General features: G+C 39.5%; 1 long non-coding RNA gene across 1 annotated transcript in view; it reads right to left on the minus strand.

Moving 5' to 3' along the window:
* Window positions 1-1,600: 1,600 nt before the first annotated feature.
* The window catches only part of LOC110344172 (uncharacterized), a 50,555-nt gene continuing 33,085 nt past the window's right edge, over window positions 1,601-19,070 (minus strand). The window contains exon 3 of the long non-coding RNA XR_002386522.2: window positions 1,601-1,653. This is a non-coding gene — a long non-coding RNA (uncharacterized LOC110344172). The remainder of the gene's footprint in view (window positions 1,654-19,070) is intronic.

The following is a 19,070-nucleotide window of genomic DNA, read 5'->3' on the forward strand; positions in this document are numbered from 1 at the left end:
CTTTATAAGGACTTACAAGATAAATAAGTGAATCTGGTGCTGAAAAAATAAAAGGGAGTGAAGGATGGGAAGATGGGAACTAAAATGTGTTATGTATATGTTCCAGTTCTCTATAGTGAATGTAATCATTGTGTACTGCAAACAGGTACTGTTAAAAGTCAAAAAAAAAAAAAAAGAGAGAGAGAAATGAAGTGAAAGAAAGAAAACTACCAAATTATTAAAAGGGTCCAGACAGGTCAGATAAGATAATGAATTTATACATATAATTTCTTTAAAAGCTAAAGTCTCTGCCTGGTAGTTCCAACACCTGTGCCTTCTTAGAGGTGGAGTCTGTTGATTCTCTTTCTCTTGAATGATGAATTTTTCCTCATTTTTCGGAAGCTGAGTAAAGGCCGGATGATGTGCTGGACATTTTGACTCTTGGGTTTAGAGACTCCAGGACTTGTAGAAGCCCTAGTGAGGACTTATTTTGTCATTTTATTTTGTTTGGTACCAGGGATTGAACTTGGGACCTTGCGCTTGCAAGGCAGGCACTGGAACCACTGAGCTAAATCTCCAGCCCTGATTTTGTCATTTTAGTAAGCCAGCAATCAGTGAGGTCCAGGCTGCGAGTTCTAATCTGCCTCTGAGGACTACAGTTCCAACATCAGTTCCAGTTGTGCAGTCTGAGTCTGTCCTACATGTGACCAGAGTAGCCAGCATGGGACACTGGTGATCACTGCCCCTGCAGCCTCATTCTCAGAACATGTGGCTCAGAACGTTCTCAGAACTGTCTGGGGTCTGAACCATGGATGTGTACTTTAGATGTGAATCCAGAAATTCATATTCAGCGTTATGGGATCACTCCTTTGGCCTCTTGATAGCCCCACTTCCTTCTGGGGCCTCTCTCTCCACTCCTTTACCAAGAGAGCTGGCACTTTCACTTGTTGGACTTCCTACCATGGAGTCTGCCTGCTGGGGAAGGGGATAAGGGCAAAAGCAATGGGAATTTACCCCTCTTCAGGACGGCAGGCATTCTGGTCAGCAAAAAGAGCTGCCTTCTTTGAACTTTTAGGCACCCACAAATCACCGCTGTTGGCTCTGTTGCCAAGGGGCATCCTATTTTTAGGGGCAGAGGTAGGGGAGAGGGGTTACTCCACCTTCCATGCCACCAGAACTCTCAAATCTCACTTTTCTAAAAAAAGTTCTCATTTGTCAAACTGTTATAAAGCATGTTGACATGCAGAAGTGTTATATCCTAGATTTTAACATAAAGGAAAACATCAATGTGTTCCTTGGAGCTGCCAGATAAATGTATTTTTACTCAGGCTTCAGAATAAAGCATCTCCTGCCTTTGATTTTAACTAAAGAGCATTCTGAGGGAACAGACAAGCTGTAAGAAAACTCAAATCTTGCAATTACTGGCCACTGTAAATATGGCTTTTCTTGATATGAAATGTAAATATTTTTTAAAACAGAAATAAAACAGATGCTGAAACTGAGAAAAGATCTCAGTGGTCATCAATCGCTAGCATGTTCAAATGCTTGCATTTCTCAAACACCTCCCTGCTTTCATTGAGTATTAAACTTATAAAATGCATTTTGATATTAAAATACCTACCAATTTCTGTTCAATATGTTGGCTTCTCCTGAGATTTTGATGATGAGTTTCTCCTATAAAAGGAATGCATTTGTGTGTGAGTCTGTGTGTGTTTTATTCATGCTGGGAACATTCACCTCCTACCTCAGACATGCACACAACTCCCCACACACACACGTATGTACACAGAAAATCCAGATTTCCGTAAACAAAATACATTTACCACTCCCTGACTTTGTCTTTTAAAAATCTCCCCCTCCAAATTGCAACCAAAGAGCTTGAAGTGCTTTCTCAAGCTGAACTGAAGATCATTTCTTTCAGCCTCGTCTGTGACTCCACAAATACCCGCCCTGGGGACTCAGGGTTCGCAGGAGTGACAATATTACAAACAAGCCACCTTCAAACCCAGGTGAACAGGTCTATAAAAGATTAATCATGTGCTTCTTCCAGGAACTCCAAAAGTAGGAACTTGATTTGGTGGAAAGGGAAATTAAAAGAAAAATGACAGTCAAACTGCATTACCAGAAAAAAAATGACAGGAGAAGCAGTGTTGTACTTGACAGAGATGAAGGTCATGGGATTGGATTTCCTTAACGCATCTTAGTTCAGACTGTTTCCCCCTCTCTGCCTAAATGCTGGGTCGTGTGCTCTAGAAATGCTCTCCTGTGGATATGGACTTGAAATATGCCCGGTAGCTCTCAGAAGGACAGGGTCAAATACCTGGGAGGTAAACTCAGGCTCTTTCTTCACGTGTCACACGGTCGCGTCCCTTTGCTGAAAAATAAACTGGTTGACTATCACTCTATCCACCGGTGTGAAGTATGGACATGGTGAGAGCATTTATCTTCCCCATCGACCTTACCCAGGACGAAGCCGTGTTCTTGCCTGGCATCAAAGTCACCTACTTACACACACATTTCTTTGGGAGTCAGAGCCTTTTGCCTGATGGGTCAAAGTGAGCTGGCTCTGAAAGTTAGCTTGCGGGGTGCTCTGGTGAACTCGTCCTGTGGACACACACTCTTGGCTTTCCCTCTGTCCTCATGGGAGCACAGAATCCCTGATGGCATCAATGGGGCTCACACACAGACAATCAGTGCAGAACACAGACCCTCTATATACTTCCTCTGAAGTTAAAATTTGGTATTGGTCAGGATGGTGGATAATGAGAAATGCTATTCATTTGGAACAAATAGAATTAAATCATTCACCACCTTCCTGTGCGTCTCTATTGAAGCATCCTGCTTGTTAGGTTACTTCTGTAATAATCCTCTTCAAGGAATTTGGCACAAATGCCACAGTTTCATCCCATAATCTATGAGCCATTGATCATGAAATAACTCAGACCTGAGAAGATCCCTGAGGGCCCGGATACAGGGAAGGGCACGGGGGCTGCTCAACACAGCAGCGCTCTTGGGGGCAGAGGCAGGAAGGAGGGGCCGGAAGCCTGTTTAGAGGAGGTACCAAGGCTGAGGGTCTCAGGGGAGGCTCAGTCCACCATCCTAACAATGCCATGTCAGCGCAGTTCCGGAGTTCTGTCTCCTGGACGCTCCCACTTGCCCAGCAAGCATTCAGTTCAACCATGGAACAGGAACGGCGCTGAGTTAAGAGTACACATGAATGAAGAGCACATGGGACCTACTTTCAATAAACTTAGCCTTACAGTATCAGTGCCAGAAGTTCTGGGCTCAAGGCGTGCAGGAGGTGCCTACCACAAAGACACAGCAATGCTTGCCCAAGTGAGGTGAGAGAAGGGCTCTTCCAGAGTGGTGATGTTTGGATAGAACCTGGAAGGGGCCTGGCTGGGCCCATGAGGAAAGGAGGGGAAATTCCTGAGGTACTGAAGCAGTGAGATTAGTGTACACTGGGTGTTTATAGAGGGTGATGGTAAGAAAGACAAATTATACCCATGCAGGATCACAAAGAGAGGGTGATCTTCATCTTATAGTGGATGAGTGGGTGACATTCCAACAGAAGGCTCCTGTGAGAAGGTGGGCCTTGCCACACATCTGCCCGGCAGCAGTGGAAAGACTGGTGCTGGCATCAGAGAGGTGCTCCAGGTGTCAGCATAACCCAGGCAAGAGGGGACAATGGCGTGGACAAAGAAATGGTGCCAATGCAGGGGGGAAAGGGATACGACTTTGGGGGATTGTGGGAAAAAAGGAATCAATTATGATATGGATATTAGGATTGCCGTGGCTGGAACCTCAAGTACCTGTGGTAGAAAACAATGGAGGAAAAGCCTTTGGGGATTTTTGTTTACCCTTATTTTTCTTGTGAGATTTTTAAGGTATAATTTACACATAATGGTTTCACTCACTTTACATGAACAGTGCTGTGAAGTTTGACAGATATATAAAGTCATGTAATTTCCTCCACTGTTGAGATCTTAACATTTCTTTTACCTTATAAAGTTCCCTGTCTTTCTTTGAAGTCATTCACATCTCCTCTTGGACTCTGTCAACCTCTGATTTGATTTTTGTCATTTTAGTCTTGCCTTTCCAGAATTTTGTATATAGAGAGTGTCACATGTATGAGGTCTTTTATAGGCTTCTTTCACTTAACATAAAGCTGCTGAGAGTCATCCACATTATTGCTGTCTCTGTGGATGGCTTCTTCACATGCTGATTGGATTCCCCATCATATGAATGGTGAGATATTCATCCACTTACTGGTCGATGAACATTTGGGTTGCTTCCAGTTTGGAGCAATGAGAAATAGAGTCGCTATGAACATCCAAGACTGTGCCAACATTAGTTTTCATTTCTCAAGAGTAAAGACCTAACAAGAGGCTTACAGGGGACCCTAATAGGACATTGCCAAAATTTTCCACATGCCTATACATTTTGCATCTTCACTAGCAACATAGAAGGGTTCCAGTCACTCTGTATTTTCATCAGCCCTTGATATTGTCAGTTTTTCTTTTCTCTTTTAGCCATTTTAGTAGATGTGTATTGATGTGTCATTGTGGACTTAATTTGCACTTCCCTAATGAATAATGATGTTAGACATCTTTTCCTGTGTTCATAAGATCAAATACTCTGTGAAGCATCTGTTCAAGTTACTGGCCCATTTTTTATTGGGTTGTTAGTTTTATCAATGAATTGCAAGTATCTGTGTATATTCTTAATTCAAGTTCCTTATCACTCATGGTATTTATAAATATTTTCTTCGATTCTGAAATTTGTCTTTCTGATTTTTCTGTGATTTCATAAAGAAAAGTCCTTAGTTTGATGAGATCCAGTTTATCAAACTCTACCTTTGTAGGCACTGCCTTTTAAATCTTATCGGAGAAATGATTGCCTTGTTTCAAAAGGGTTTCAAAATTTTATCCATGCTTTCTTCTAGAGGTTTTAAAGATTTAGGTCTTCTACTTTAGGTCTCTGATCTTAGAGTTCATTTGTTGTTGTTGTTATTGTTGTTGTTGTTGTTGTTTGTTGTTTTGTGGTACCAGGGATAGAACTCAGGACCTTGCGCTTGCAAGCCAGCCACAGTGCCACTGAGCTAAATCCCTGGCCTGAGTTCACTTTTTTTATATGGCATACAGAATAGGTTCACTTATTTACCTATGTATAACCAATTGTACCATCACATTTGTTGAGAAGGTAAGAAACCAGTACCAAGAGAAAGGATGAGTTCACCTCTGCCATACTGAGCTTGGGGAGGTCTAGTCCATTTACCCATGTAGGGACACAGCAACAGTTGCCTCTACAAGACTGAAGCTAAGAGAGAGATGAACATAAAGATTTGGAATCAAGCCTTTCTGGTATTTGAACTTATTGGGCTTAGTAAGTGCTTCCATTTACAGATCTGATCAGCAAAGAGAGGAACTAGGGACGTGACATAGAAGAACAGGCTTTGAGCAAATAAGGGGGGGGGGGTCATTGAACTAGAGGAATTTAGAATGGGATTTACCACCTACCTCACTATCTACTTTGTCTGTGACACATTTATCAAAGAGGAAAAATACGAGAGACAGTGATATAGTTTGGAGGCTGTTGCAAAAGGAAAAACAATTATAGAGTCCTAAACTGGTGCCATGGCAGTGCTGGGGAAAAATAACCCTAAATGTTGCATATTGCATGTGCATATCACTTTCATAGGTACACACACAGGAACACAGACTTTCAAGAAAACATTAACCTTTAGAAAAAAGAAAAATTGCTAATCTTAGTCTGGTAAACACTCCTACAAATAGATCTTATTTTATTTAGAGGCCTCTAGTATTGACTATAAATATTTAAACTTGGACTTCCATTCTTTATGAAAGACTCTAAAACAAGCATAAAGTTGTCACTAGTCTGTTGCTCCTAGTAAGAGCTAACAAACTCATGTACCAAGGTCCCCAGACCTACCTCACCTCTCTGGAATTGCTCAGAATCATTTGTCTCCTTGTCTGCATGATTTGAGGAGGAGAAGGCTGATGGATGCTAATGGAGGCCCTAATGTCCACTTTTCATGTATTAAGCAAGACAAGTGCAGATTCCAGTAAGTGCTCAAAATAAGCTGATTGAAACTGAACTGAAATCACTGAAAGAGTTAATGTAATAAGCGTAGGATATGTAGTGGGTAACAGCATTGGGAGGAAGAGAAGGGACAGGCCCTGAGCACTCTCCATCTCTCTCCCTGCCACAGTCACCATCTGCTCTTCTCTGCCAGCTGCCTGTCCCTGAGGGGGACCTCTGTGAAGATACCAAGCCTCCCTCTCAGCCCTGGCTTTCAGGGGTTTCAGAGGATAAGCAACCTTAGCAAGGGGTGTGGGGAAACACAGACACATGTTTGTCCCTAGCTGCTTCCTTTCCTTTCTCTGCAGGGCACAGCACTGACTGGCAGGGCACCCTTACAGCCCAGACCCTCTTAGCAATCCAGTAAAGGGTATGGATGCACTCTCTCATGAATATGTTCAAATCCACAAAATAAGATAAATAAAATTACAAGGGAAAGCAATCATATAGAAACATATTTTTATACTTGACCATATGTGTATACATCTAGTTTATAGTGGACTATAGTTATATATTTATGACACAGCAAAACACATGTGCTTCTTCAATACATTAAATACCAAAATAACATTATATAGACAAATCAAGATTAAATTCTATTTTTTAAAAGACATGTCAACATCATTCAGCTCGAACAAAAATATTAAACTCTGGGATGATTATTTATTGGCCACAACCATGTCAAATTAGACATCCAATTAATTTTGATTTTTTGTTTCAATGATTACAAATGTTAAAAATTCCTGTTAATGAAGATACAGCATTACAAGTGAAATTAAAGTTTCCATAGCCCACTTCACAAGATTCAGATACAGTAGGCCTCTTTCAAGGAACACTAAAATCTTTCAAGGCTGTTCTAATTAAACTCCTAATTGTAGTAGGTTTGGACCGCAGTCACTTTTTTGTCCTAAAAGGAATGTGTTTCTCTGTGCCTCAGCCCATATTTTCAATATCATTTATATCACAGAGAAATGTACTGTGGATTCAAAATCCAACTTCAGCGCCATAGAGATAAAGATAAATTTCGTAAAACTTTTGAAGAGTTTCCAAGTCTTTTCTGGTTTATCCTTTCAAAGAAACTGACAGAGAATGTTGTATCTGAACTCTATCTTGGAAAAGCACCTGCCTCCAGAAGTTGAACATTTGCACTGATGGTGGGCTCTACATTTTTCCCCTATCAGCAGCCAAGGCAAGAAAGTTTTAATTTTTCAATCACATCTATAACAGTAACTTCAAGACCCTCAGTTGAAATTTTATCTCATCCCTACGGCTAAAAATATCCACACTATCAGCCAAATCATGGATATAATTCTTTCTTTTAAAAAGTTTCAAGAGTGGGGTTTTTTCTCCCTTGGCAGTAGCTGAGATTCTACCCTTCTGGTGAGCAGTGGTTCTTGGGGCATCTGGCTGGAGCACCTCTGGGTGGTAGAAATGTTTCTCATACTTTGCCCCATTTTGTGACAACATCTTTTCAATATACATATACATGCTATCATTCAGAGGCCTGCTCCTAATAAAGTTGATCGCTTCATGGCTATTGGTCAAACATCTTTCAGAATTGTTGGAAGAGTCCATGATGTCAGTGCGGGGCTGTGCAGAAAGGAACAAGTAACATAAACCTACGGAGCTCCATTTTCACTGTATACCCAAAGTAGACGCATCAGCAAGTATTATAGACACACCATCTGTGCAGAGTCTGAAGCTTTTATTTCCAGGCAAAGTTTTGTTTGGGGGGGAAAAAAACTTTTACCATCTCCAAAAAAACTTGAAGCCCTTTGTAGTTTCCAAAAGAGACTCTCAAAATAAGGATTCTTCTTCAAAGGCATCAGCGTGCACTCAGGGAGCAAAAGCAAAGAGCTGGCTACAATGAGAAACGTCTGTTTGCCTCCTCCATATATCAAGAAAGCCAATTCTCAAGGACAGACTGCAGGATGGTTTTTAGAAAGTCAACTATTTCAGACCAGATCTCCCCATTTAACAAGGGTTCTGCTATTAGCACTTGTCCTCAGCAGCAATCCACAAAGCAGCCTAACTTCATCTAGTACATATGGCTTTACCACCATCTTTCCAATAGCAGGAGGCTTCTTTTACCTGCAAAATCCAAATGTGGAAGCACATATCACCCAGAGTTTTGAGTCTTCGTTTGAACTACCAAGTTTTTCAAACTTTTAGCACACTCTAAGAACTGATGACCTACTTTCACAAATGTATTGACAAATAGTTGTAGATAAGGAATCCTGCAAAGTAACATAGGTTTCTGGATGATCAAAGAAGTAGTTCCACTTTAGTGGACCTGATTCTCCAGAGCATGTCTCCAAGAAGACTGCGTGCTTCCAGCAACAGGCCTAAGGACTGCTGTGTTCTCAAGGTAGTGATGCATAGAGGATATATCATGATTCCCCAGATAACTGCAATGTGTTATTAAATATTGTGTGATTTCTATTCATGACAAAGTCACAGGTACTACAGCACTGCTGCAGATTGTTAGCTACATTCCTAATTGAAAGAAATGCTAAATTTCAGCATGATGCCAGTAGAAATGGAGATGTGATTTATTTTTCTCATCCAAGTTCATAAACTCCCTGAAATCTATCTGTATACCCACAGGTAACACATAGAGGAAAGATAGCCTGAGGTTCTATTTTGTCTCGTGGGAAGTAAGTAGGCTGGCTGGTCAGAAACAAAATAGGGAAGTGGAAACAAGGTAGATTGGAAGAGAAGTATGAGGACCAAACTCTCCGGATGGATACAGAAAGTGAAGATATCATGTCCATGTCAATGCCCACCAGAGGCAGCCAGGGTGCAGACAGCTCTCTCTCAGGTAGAAAAGATAACCACTTCAATGGCTACCAGGGAGCCTCCTTCCTGATCACCTGGTACCTGCTCAGTGGCACAACGTTTGCTTAGGTACACAGCAGCTGTATCAGCAGGGATAAATGAGATGTGCATATGACCTGCAAGGTGTAATGCTCATGGCAGCTGATCTGGTGACCTCCAATACTGAGCATCCAACACACCATCAGTGGAGACAAGTACCAAGTGGCACCAGCTACCGAAGGGACAAGTTGTCTACCAAGTGGCATGGTGACTGACTAAGACCCCTCTGGTGGTGGAATCATTGCTTTGTCATTTCAGAATTAGGCAAATATTTTGGGTATATATATGTTATTACCTGAACTGCTTGTGCAAAAGACACTATTAAGAGATTTACAGTTTCTTATCCAAAACTGTATTATCCCATTTTAATGTTGCCTCCAGCCAGGGGACACATTTTATAACACAGGAGTCAGACCTGGGCTACTGAAGAATTCACTGGTCTTGTCATACTCAGAAGCTCAATTAAGCACAATTGAAGAAAGAGCCTACGAGGCTAGGTCTCTCCTATGGGACTCAGAACATACCTTGAACACCAGACTCTATATGGATTTATCTTTCCTATGACCAGGATGATACAGTTTGGGAAAATAGTAGTGAATTTGGGAAACCAGTAGTGGAATAGTCCCCTGGCTATTGTGCCTTATAACTTACTTAAAGAACTGTTGCTTCTTGTCCCATAGCACTGGGCTCAGTAGGTTTGGAAGTCATGGTTCCAATGAAATGGAAGTTGAAACTACCCTATGATCATTTTAGCCTTCTCACGCTGTTGGGGTCTAGATGTGAAATGGCACCCAAAGTTTCATGTGTTGAAACCTTAGTCCCCACTGAAGCACTGTTGAGCAATGGGACTTTTGGAAGATGATTGGAGTCATAATTTGATGGCATTGTCAAGACGTGATAGAAACTTAGGAGTTGAAGTTGAATATGAGCATGCCCTTATCTTGGTCCCAGCCCCTTCCTCTTGGGCTCTTTTGCTCCCTCTCTGCTTCCCAGGCACCACATTCTTCCACCATGATGTTCTGTCTCTCCACCAGCCCAGAAACAATGGTGCCAAAAACCATGAACTGAAACTCTGAAACCATTAGCCAAAATAACCCTTTCCTCCTTTAAGATGTTTTTCTCAGGTATTTTCTCAAAGCAAGGAAAGCTGATTAACACATATGCCACCAAACAAAAAGAAATTTAAGGGATCATTCTACTGGCTGGTAAGCATGTATATGACCCCAGTTACCAGACAGAACATGGATTGCTGGTACACAACAGAGACAAGAACTATATATGAAATACAATATACTCACTGAGTGCTTTTTAAGTACTTCCTTGCCCAATGGACTTGATCAATGAAACCCAATAATATTAGGAACACCAAAGCTTCTGGTCTTGCAAGGATAAAGGTTTAAGTATCTTCAGGAATTCAGAAGTTAAAAACCCCATTCAAAGTGTGGGGCTACTAAAGTGTAAGGGGAACACAGAATCACTAGAGAATGAAAATGGCTGTGATCGTCATCCTGGACCTCAAGGTTTGCTATAGCAGTAAGGACCATAACAGCTATGTTATTAATTATGTAGTTCCTTGCTCTGTCTCCCCTCCTAATGCCTTCTACAAAGAACATCAGCAATAGCTAGTGGACTAGAGTCTCACATTTGAAGTTTGGAGAGTATGGACTTTCACATAGACACAGGCAAGAGTGGATTCTGCAGGACAAGAGGTAAATTATGCTGAATATTTCCCATTTTCTGCCTAAAATCCACTCTCCTTCCTAACCCTTCCCTGTTCTATGATCTTGGACTAATCCACTTTGGTCACAACCACAAGACTCTCATATCCTTTGGCTTCTGGTTGGGTGTGGTTACTGGTGAACTCCAGCAAATCAGAGGGAAAGGAGAGGATATGAGGAGTATCAGAGTATTCACAAATTTTGAGCACTTGTTACCTGAAATGCTTGGGACAAGAAGTGTTTCAGATATCAGATTTTTGTTTTATTTTAGAATATTTTTATATACATAATGAGATATCTTGGGGATAGGCCCCAAATCTAAACACATGGCTCATTTATGCTTCACTCACATGTCACAGAGATAGCCTGAAGGTAATTTTACACAAATTTTTAGTACACTCTGTTTTGACTGTGACCTGTCACATGAAGTCAAGTGTGAGTTTTTCCAATTGTGGTGAAGCATCAGTGCTGGAAAAGTTTTACATTTCAAAGCATTTTGGATTTCAGATTTTCAGATTAGGGCTGTTCAACCTGTATTTCATCTGCTGTACCTGACTTCTTTCAAAGTGGTCTTTCACGCCTGCCTCTGCCCTTTTGGGTTTGGATTTTGATAACTCTTTCCTTCTCTCATCTCTTAAGAATTAGGGGTGCTGATAGGTCTGCACTCTGCCACTTCTGCAAATAGTAGCTCTACTGTTTCTACTGGTGGCTTTATTAAACCCTCCTGGAGTGCATTATTTGCTTCCTTTTCAAGACTTGTCTGATATACCAAGTCCCAGAGGGGATGAATATCAAGTTGCATCTTGCAGGTCACATGCAGATCACCAGGGAAGAGTCCACCTGCAGATTAAAGCATCTCTTTCATCAACATCTCAAGACCTGGAGTACCGAAAGAGAGCCTAATATGCTCTGGGAACTACAGAATTAGCAGGGGCATGAGGCAGGGCTGCATGATCTCAAAGAACCTTGAATACTGCATCAAAGTATGGGACATCATCCTATGAGTTAATTTTTGTCACTGGAATTTATTACTCTCCTTTCTGAAAAATCAGCCTTATTGGAAACAAATGTAATGATTTTGCCTCCACTGGGGAAAATATCACATTTAAAAGCACAGTGATGCCCCCTCTAAGTCTGGCAGAAACAATTCTCACCCCGTCAGATGCCAACATAGTACGAGGAATGCTGAAGTAGCCCACCCTATTCCACACCAAAAGAACAAGTCCTTTGTTTAATTTTCTTCCTCCACTGAGTGGCTGAATGGTCCCACAAGGGAACCTAACTCTCCACTTGGCAGGATATGTTAAAGTGGGTAGAAGGGCATTTCTGCTTTGTCTAGAAATAGCTGCAAGAAACTGTGGCATCAGGAAGGTTTGTATGGCAAGAGCTGGGGATTCTGACATGGCCCTTTCTCTGAGCTAAGCAGCAGCTCCTGCAGTCTGCGTATTTCTGATAGGTTGCTGACTATCTTTAATACCAGCTTGCTTGGACATGCTAAACTGACTTTCTCAGAGTTCCTGGGCTGACGTGTCTCGCCTCCCCATTGTACTCTTCATGGCAAGCATTTCTGAACTTTTGAATATTATCAATATCTTTTCAAGTATGTGGCTTATTTAGGAGGGAAACTGCACACATTATCAGAAGTCAAAGTTGTATTCACTGAATAATCTCCTCCCTTGATAAAATACAATTGGTTCTTCCAAATAAATAAATGACCATCTGCATGCCATTACCTTAGCCAAATCTGCAGACTGGGGTCCTCCATGTAACTCACATTGCTAATTAGCATGATGATTCTCTTTGAGATGCTGGACCACATGACCAGTGTGGTTCCAAGATATGGAGAGCCAAGGTTCTGATCTCGAATGCATCCTCAGCCACCTCTGCAGCAGTGGGCTTCAGCCGTTAACAGCCCTGGCTCTCAGCTGTCCAAGGACTTGATTTAATTCCATGGCAAGTCTCTGTCTTCATTAGAAGTCTCCACAAATGCTGTTTTCTCCATTATTATGGATTGCATTTCCTCTCCGTGGCAATGTCTTGTTCTTGTCCTTCATTGGGCTTTAGTGGCTAATAGTCATTTGCATTAATTTTCATTTCTCCAGGTGCTTAATAAACATTCTCTTAGGCATTCATCCTGGAAGTAACTAAACAGCTAAGCTCAGACCCTTCCTAGAAACAAGCTTGTCTTTCCACTGGGATTGGTTCCCTACTGCTCACAATCTCAAAGGGTCCACGCCAGAGAACTCAGAGTCTCTGTTCTGGCCTAAGTTGCTGTCTTAATTATTTTTCTCTTCACTGAGACACAATACCCTACACCCACAAAGGGTAAAAAAAAGGAGGAAAGTTTTATTTCAGCCTACAGTTTATAGAGGTTTCAGTCCATAGTCAGCTGGCTCCAAGGCAGGGTGGCATGGCAGAACAGAAATAGTCCATGGCAGAGCAAGCAGCAAGCAGCAAGCCTTCCTTTCCCTTTTATCCCATCCAGGCTACAAGCCTTTTGGGTGGTGCCATCCACACCCAACATGGGCCTTCTGATTATGCACACCCAGAACTATGATAAATCAATTAGTGGACTAATCTAGCATCACCACACACCCTTAATCCCAGTATCACGCACCCTAGATCCAGCCACCTCCAAAAAGCCCAACCTATGAAAGCATTAGGTTTTGGCAGGACATCTAGATACAAGCCATAACAGCTGCTTACACCTACCTATCCAAGTTTTTGGGGTGCCATTCCCTGCTGAATCTCTTAAAAAACCCCTACCTACCCAACACACATGTCTCATGAATAAAATCTATCACTGCATACACTGTTCCAGGAATAGTTAAGTTGACCATGGTATTTATTCGACAGAAGAGTATGTAGTCATTAATACGATGCATAGAAAAACTGCATAAAACACTGAAAAAATATCTGCATTGTGGTGCTAGCAAGAAACAAAGTTATGCAAGGTGTAATCGAAACTTGTGAAATTATGGTGCTTTTCGTTGTCCTGTGCTATCGTGGCTGCCTCCATGTCCTGAGGGGGTTCAAAACATTTACCTTTCATAGTTATTTTTACTTTGGGGAGGAGGCAGAAGTCACACTTCATCAGATCTGGTGAATTAGGTAGATGAGGACACACTGTAATGTTCTCACAGTCCTGCCTTTCCTTTGGATCGCACTTCGCAGTAGCATTTGCAGTGTCTTTTTATCACACCTCATAAAGACACTCACAAAAGAGAGCTTCCAGAACTGCTTCAGAAAGTGGCAAGAAGATGGAATGAATGTATGTATTCACAGTGAAGGGGAATATTTTGGAAAGAATTAACTGCAATGTCTTTTAATTTAAATATTCACTGCATATTTTGATCACCTCTTATATAAATAGTAATGTTATAATTAAGTTTTAAAATATACATATTCATATCCCGAAGCCTAAGAAAAAGGAAGGAGCTACACCAAAATATTTACACTGGTTAGTACAGACAGAATGTCTTGGAGAGTATTTTTTTCTTTGTTTTTACTTGTTTATTTTTAATTGACAAATAAAAGTTGTATATATTTGCGCTGTACAACATGTTTTGATATATAAATACATTTTGAAATTAACCCAAGCTAATTAACATACTCCTTATTTCAAATAGCTATCTTTTATGGTCAAAACGTTTAAAATCTGCTCTCTTCACAATTTTGAAATTTACAGTAATTATTAACTGCGATTACCATGTCAAACAATAGATCTCCTGAACTAGCTGAAACATTGCATCCCTTAACCCACATTTCCCTGATGGCTAACCCTCTGTGTTTCCATGAGTTCAGCTTTTGTAGATTCCATATATAAGTGAGATTGTGCAATATATTTCTCTATTCCTGCCTTATTTCATTTAATATAACATCTTTCATCTTTGTTACAAATGACTGGATTTCCTTTTTTAATGTTGACTAGAATTGCATTGTGTGTGTATATATATACACCAAGTTTTATTTATCCATTCATCCAATGAAAAACACTTCAGTTGATACCATATCTTAACTATTGTGAATAACACTGCAGTGAACACTGAAGTGAGATATCTCTTCAATATGCTGATTTCACTTCTTTTACCTGTATACCCAGAAGGGAAATTGCTAGACCATATGTTAATTCTGTTTTTAAATTTTTTGAAGAACCTCCATACTGTTTTCCATAATGGCTGTGCTAATTTATATTCCCACAGTGCCCAAGTGCTCCCTTTTCTCCCTTTTTTTTTTGTACTGGAGATCGAACTCAGATCCTTGCGCTTGCAAGGCAGGCGGCGGAACCACTGAGCTAAATCCCTGGGCTTCTCCACATTCTTGTCAATATTTACCTCCCTTTCATTTTCTAATAGCTATCCTAACAGGAATGGGCTTATATGTCATAAAAGTCATGCTTACAGAATAAGAGTTTCCATTTACAAGATGGGTGGTGATGGTGAGCACTTTTTTCATATACTGCACCTGTTGGTCATTTATATATCTTCTTCTTGTAAATGTCTTTTCAGGCCCTTGGCCCAGTTTTAAACTGGCCTACTTTGTTTTCTAGTTACTGAGTTCAGTTTCTTATAGGTTTTAGATATTAACACCTTATCAAATTTTTTGGAAATATTTCTACCTTTCTGTAGTTTGTCTCTTTACTTTTTTATTGTTTCTTTGCTCCACAGAATCTTTGTGGTCTGATGTAATCTCACTTGTTTATTCCTGCTTTGGAGTTCATATTCAAAAAACCATTGCCCAGAATAATGTCATGGAGCCTTCCTTCTATGTTTCTTCTAGAAATTTTTAAATTTGAGGCCCTATATTTCTAAAGTTTTTGATCTATTTTGACTTGATCTTTGTAAATTGGGTGATATTAGGGTTTAATATTTTTCTGCATGTAGATATCCAGGTTTCTCAACATCATCTACTGAAGAGGCTCCCTCATTTTGTGTTCTTGACACCCTTGTCAAAAATCAGTTGACCATAAATGTGTAACTTCATTTGGGGGCTCTCTATTCTGTTCCATTGACATATGTGTCTGGTTTTGTGCCAGTCCCATGTTGGTTTTTATTATTATAGCTTTGTAGTGGGTTTGTAATTCAGACAATGTAATGTCTCCAATTTTAGCTCAAGATCTCTTTGGCTATCCAGGGTTGTTTATGGTTCCACAGGAATTTTAAGATTGTTGTTTCTATTCATTTGCAAAATACCTTTAGAATTCTAATAGGGAATGCTCTAAATTTATAGATCATTTTAGATAGTACAGATATTTTAACAAGATGAATTTTCATAATCCATGAATATGGGATATCTTCCTATTTGTCTTCTTTGATTTCTTTCATCAATCTTTCATAGATTTCAGTGTACAGATCTTTCACTTCTCTAATTAAACATATACTTATAAATGGGATTGTTTTCTTGATTGATTTATTGATTTATATCTAATAAATCATAAAATAATCTGAAAAATAAATGAAAAGTACATTTCTCATCATTAGAGACCCCAAATAATGAAGATAAAGATATAGGCCATTAGACCAAAATCCAGAAATTTAGGAGCAGAGTATTGGAGTCAGCAGGACTCTAGGAATTTAATTTAACCACTGTGTCTGTCTTGTTGCAGACACCCCTTGCCTATGGTCAAACTATCAGTGGAGGTTGCTAGAGCCATTGGCCTCCTCATTATGCACACACAGGATTGAACTTTGGAGAAAAAAATGTTCTTTTCATCACTGCCAGGCCAGGACAGATGTGAACAATGGCATAGGAAGCCAACATGTGCCACAGATACTCGACCTCAGGTTGATCCAACTTTGGGGGACTTGAAGCCAATTTTCTTAACACAAGATTGATAATACAAACGTAAGCACAAAAGTGAATATTTACATAAAATAAGAGAATTTATGACAAAGCATCATGAAATCCAGAAAAGTAACAGCTTTTCTTACTGCTTCACATACTTGTGTACAGTGTTAATTTTCCTCAGGTTTTGACTCCATGGTCTTTCATACTTCTTCAAGTGACAATTACTTTATATTTCCTATATAAAATTAGAAAGATAATTTGACCTTTCCTTTAGTAAGGTTAATTGAAGATTTTAAACTTTTTATTTTTAAATAACTTTAGACTTACAGAAAAGTTATGAAAATAGTAAAGAGTTCACCAACTTCCCCTGATTTTATCAACTTATATAGCTGGAGACGGGGCATCAAAAGTAAGAAATGATCATTGATACAGTACTATGAACTGAACTAGAGACTTTATTTGGATTTAATATTCACTAATGTCCCCTCACTGTTCCAGGATCCAACCCATGTTGCATTTTGTCTCTGTGTCTCTTTAGTCTCATCCAATTTGGGACAATTCCTTACTTAGGCCTTGTTTTTCATGAACTCGACCATTCTGAAAAGCACTGACAGATAACTTACAGAATGTCCTTACTGTCAGTTTTCTGGTGTCTTCTCATGATTGTATTAGGCTCATACATTACTAGAAAGGATTCCAAGAAGTGAGATGGCCTTTCTATGTCATATCAGGGGACATGGTGTCATTACGTCTTATCACTGTTGATGTTAACCTTGATTACTTGGCTAAGACAGCATCTGCCAGATTTCTCCTCAGTAAAATTATTATTTCCCCCTTTTGTGTTTAACAAATATTTGGGAGATATTTTGAGACCATGCAAAAGTCCTGGCTCTTCTTAAACTTTCACTTACTAATTTTATATTCCATTTAGTAGAGCTTGCTTGTAGCAATTATTATTATTGTCATTTTCCATTTCTCTGATTCCTTCTACACTTATTAAGAACTCTTCTGTATGGAAGAGTTGTCTTTCTTACATTTATTTTTTGGTGACTTTTCCTATGACTTTACACTCATAGATACTTATTTAATTCATTGGGGTATAATGCAATTTTATCTTAATTTACTTGTTGCTCAAATTTTTCTAGCATTGATCATTGAAAGTAATTTCAGATTAGTTCCTGTGCACTGGCTCCTTTCCTTGGGGAGCGATATTTAGAAATCAAAATGTAAATCTAGTTTCTTTCATTCAGCAAATGAACTTAAGATTCATTCATGTTACCGCATGAATCCAGCTTCTTTCCAGTGCTGAGTAACATTCCATAACATGGATGTACCACAATGTGTTTATTTTTCCACTGGCCAAAAGCCATTCATGTTGTTTCCAGATTTGGATGACTATGAATAAACCTCAAAAAGACATTCAAAAAGCTTTTCCTGTCTACTTCCAGTTCATTTCTCTAGGGTATATATCTGCGGCAAGATATGGGCCACATGATAAGTATATGCTTAAAACTATAGGAAATTTCCAACAAATCTCCCAAAGTGATGCTACCATTTTCAATCCCCACCAGCAATGTAGAGTTCTAAGTGTTTTTCCAGCACTTGATATTGGCTGCTTGTTTATATTTCAGTCACTCTAATAGCTTGTAGTTTTAGTCTGCATTTCCCTAATATTAATGATGGTAAGCATCTTTTCATATGCTATTTGCTCTGTTTATCTTGTATTTTACTATTGATAGTTTAGAAAAATTTTTTCTGCTTCACAGCTCAGTGTTGATAATGTCTGTAAACTTTTAACAATGTTGTGACATTCAGAGAAGCCAGTTTATATTCTATATGAACTAGATTTTAGTGCCTTTCAAGTTTTCTCTAGGAGAATTAATCAATTACTTTTTAAATTGATGACTTCATTAACCATTTTACCATCAAAGTCCTTGTATAGTGATGTATAGTGAATTTTATTATCTTTGTTGATGTTGATATTTCACTTCATATCAGCCAAAAACTTAAATCTTTTTCCAATATGTTCATATGACTCACTTTGTATCATAAATTAGATTAGCAAACAATCTAAAAGCCTATTCAGTATTTCTTTCCAAAAATGTACCTTTTATTTCTTATGGAACTGCTTTTAATAGAATCTGAAATCTTTGTTACAATTCTAACATCAGAAAGTAGAGAATTTGTATTGATTTTATCATTTATCTTACTCCTTTCATTTCACAGTCTATTAATCTTCATCTAAATTTTCTCCCAGTTTTTAATAAAGATTTAAACAAGGAGATGCTCTTCATATGGGGCCAAATCAGGAATCTGTAACTTCTTATTTCACTGCTATGTTCCAGGTAATCTTTCCAAATCGCAGTCCGACTGGCATCAAGTTTCCTTTTAGCAGAATCCCAAAAATGTCAGGGGTTACTGCACACCTGACACAAAGAGAAGTGAAAGGGAGGAAAAGCTGGGAGAGAAGTGTACCAGAAAGTACCTTGGTCTTTGTCATAAATTTTACAAAACATGCCTTGCTGGGACCTCTCCCAGGGCTTTGGATAGGATCTGAGATGAAGGATTTATTAGCTTTGAAGTAATTCATTGGGACCCAGAGGACTG

Source organism: Heterocephalus glaber, unplaced genomic scaffold (genome assembly GCF_053883595.1).
Source record: "Heterocephalus glaber isolate CG9 unplaced genomic scaffold, H.glaber_assembly_v1.0 deba00001689, whole genome shotgun sequence".
Lineage (NCBI taxonomy): Eukaryota > Metazoa > Chordata > Mammalia > Rodentia > Bathyergidae > Heterocephalus > Heterocephalus glaber.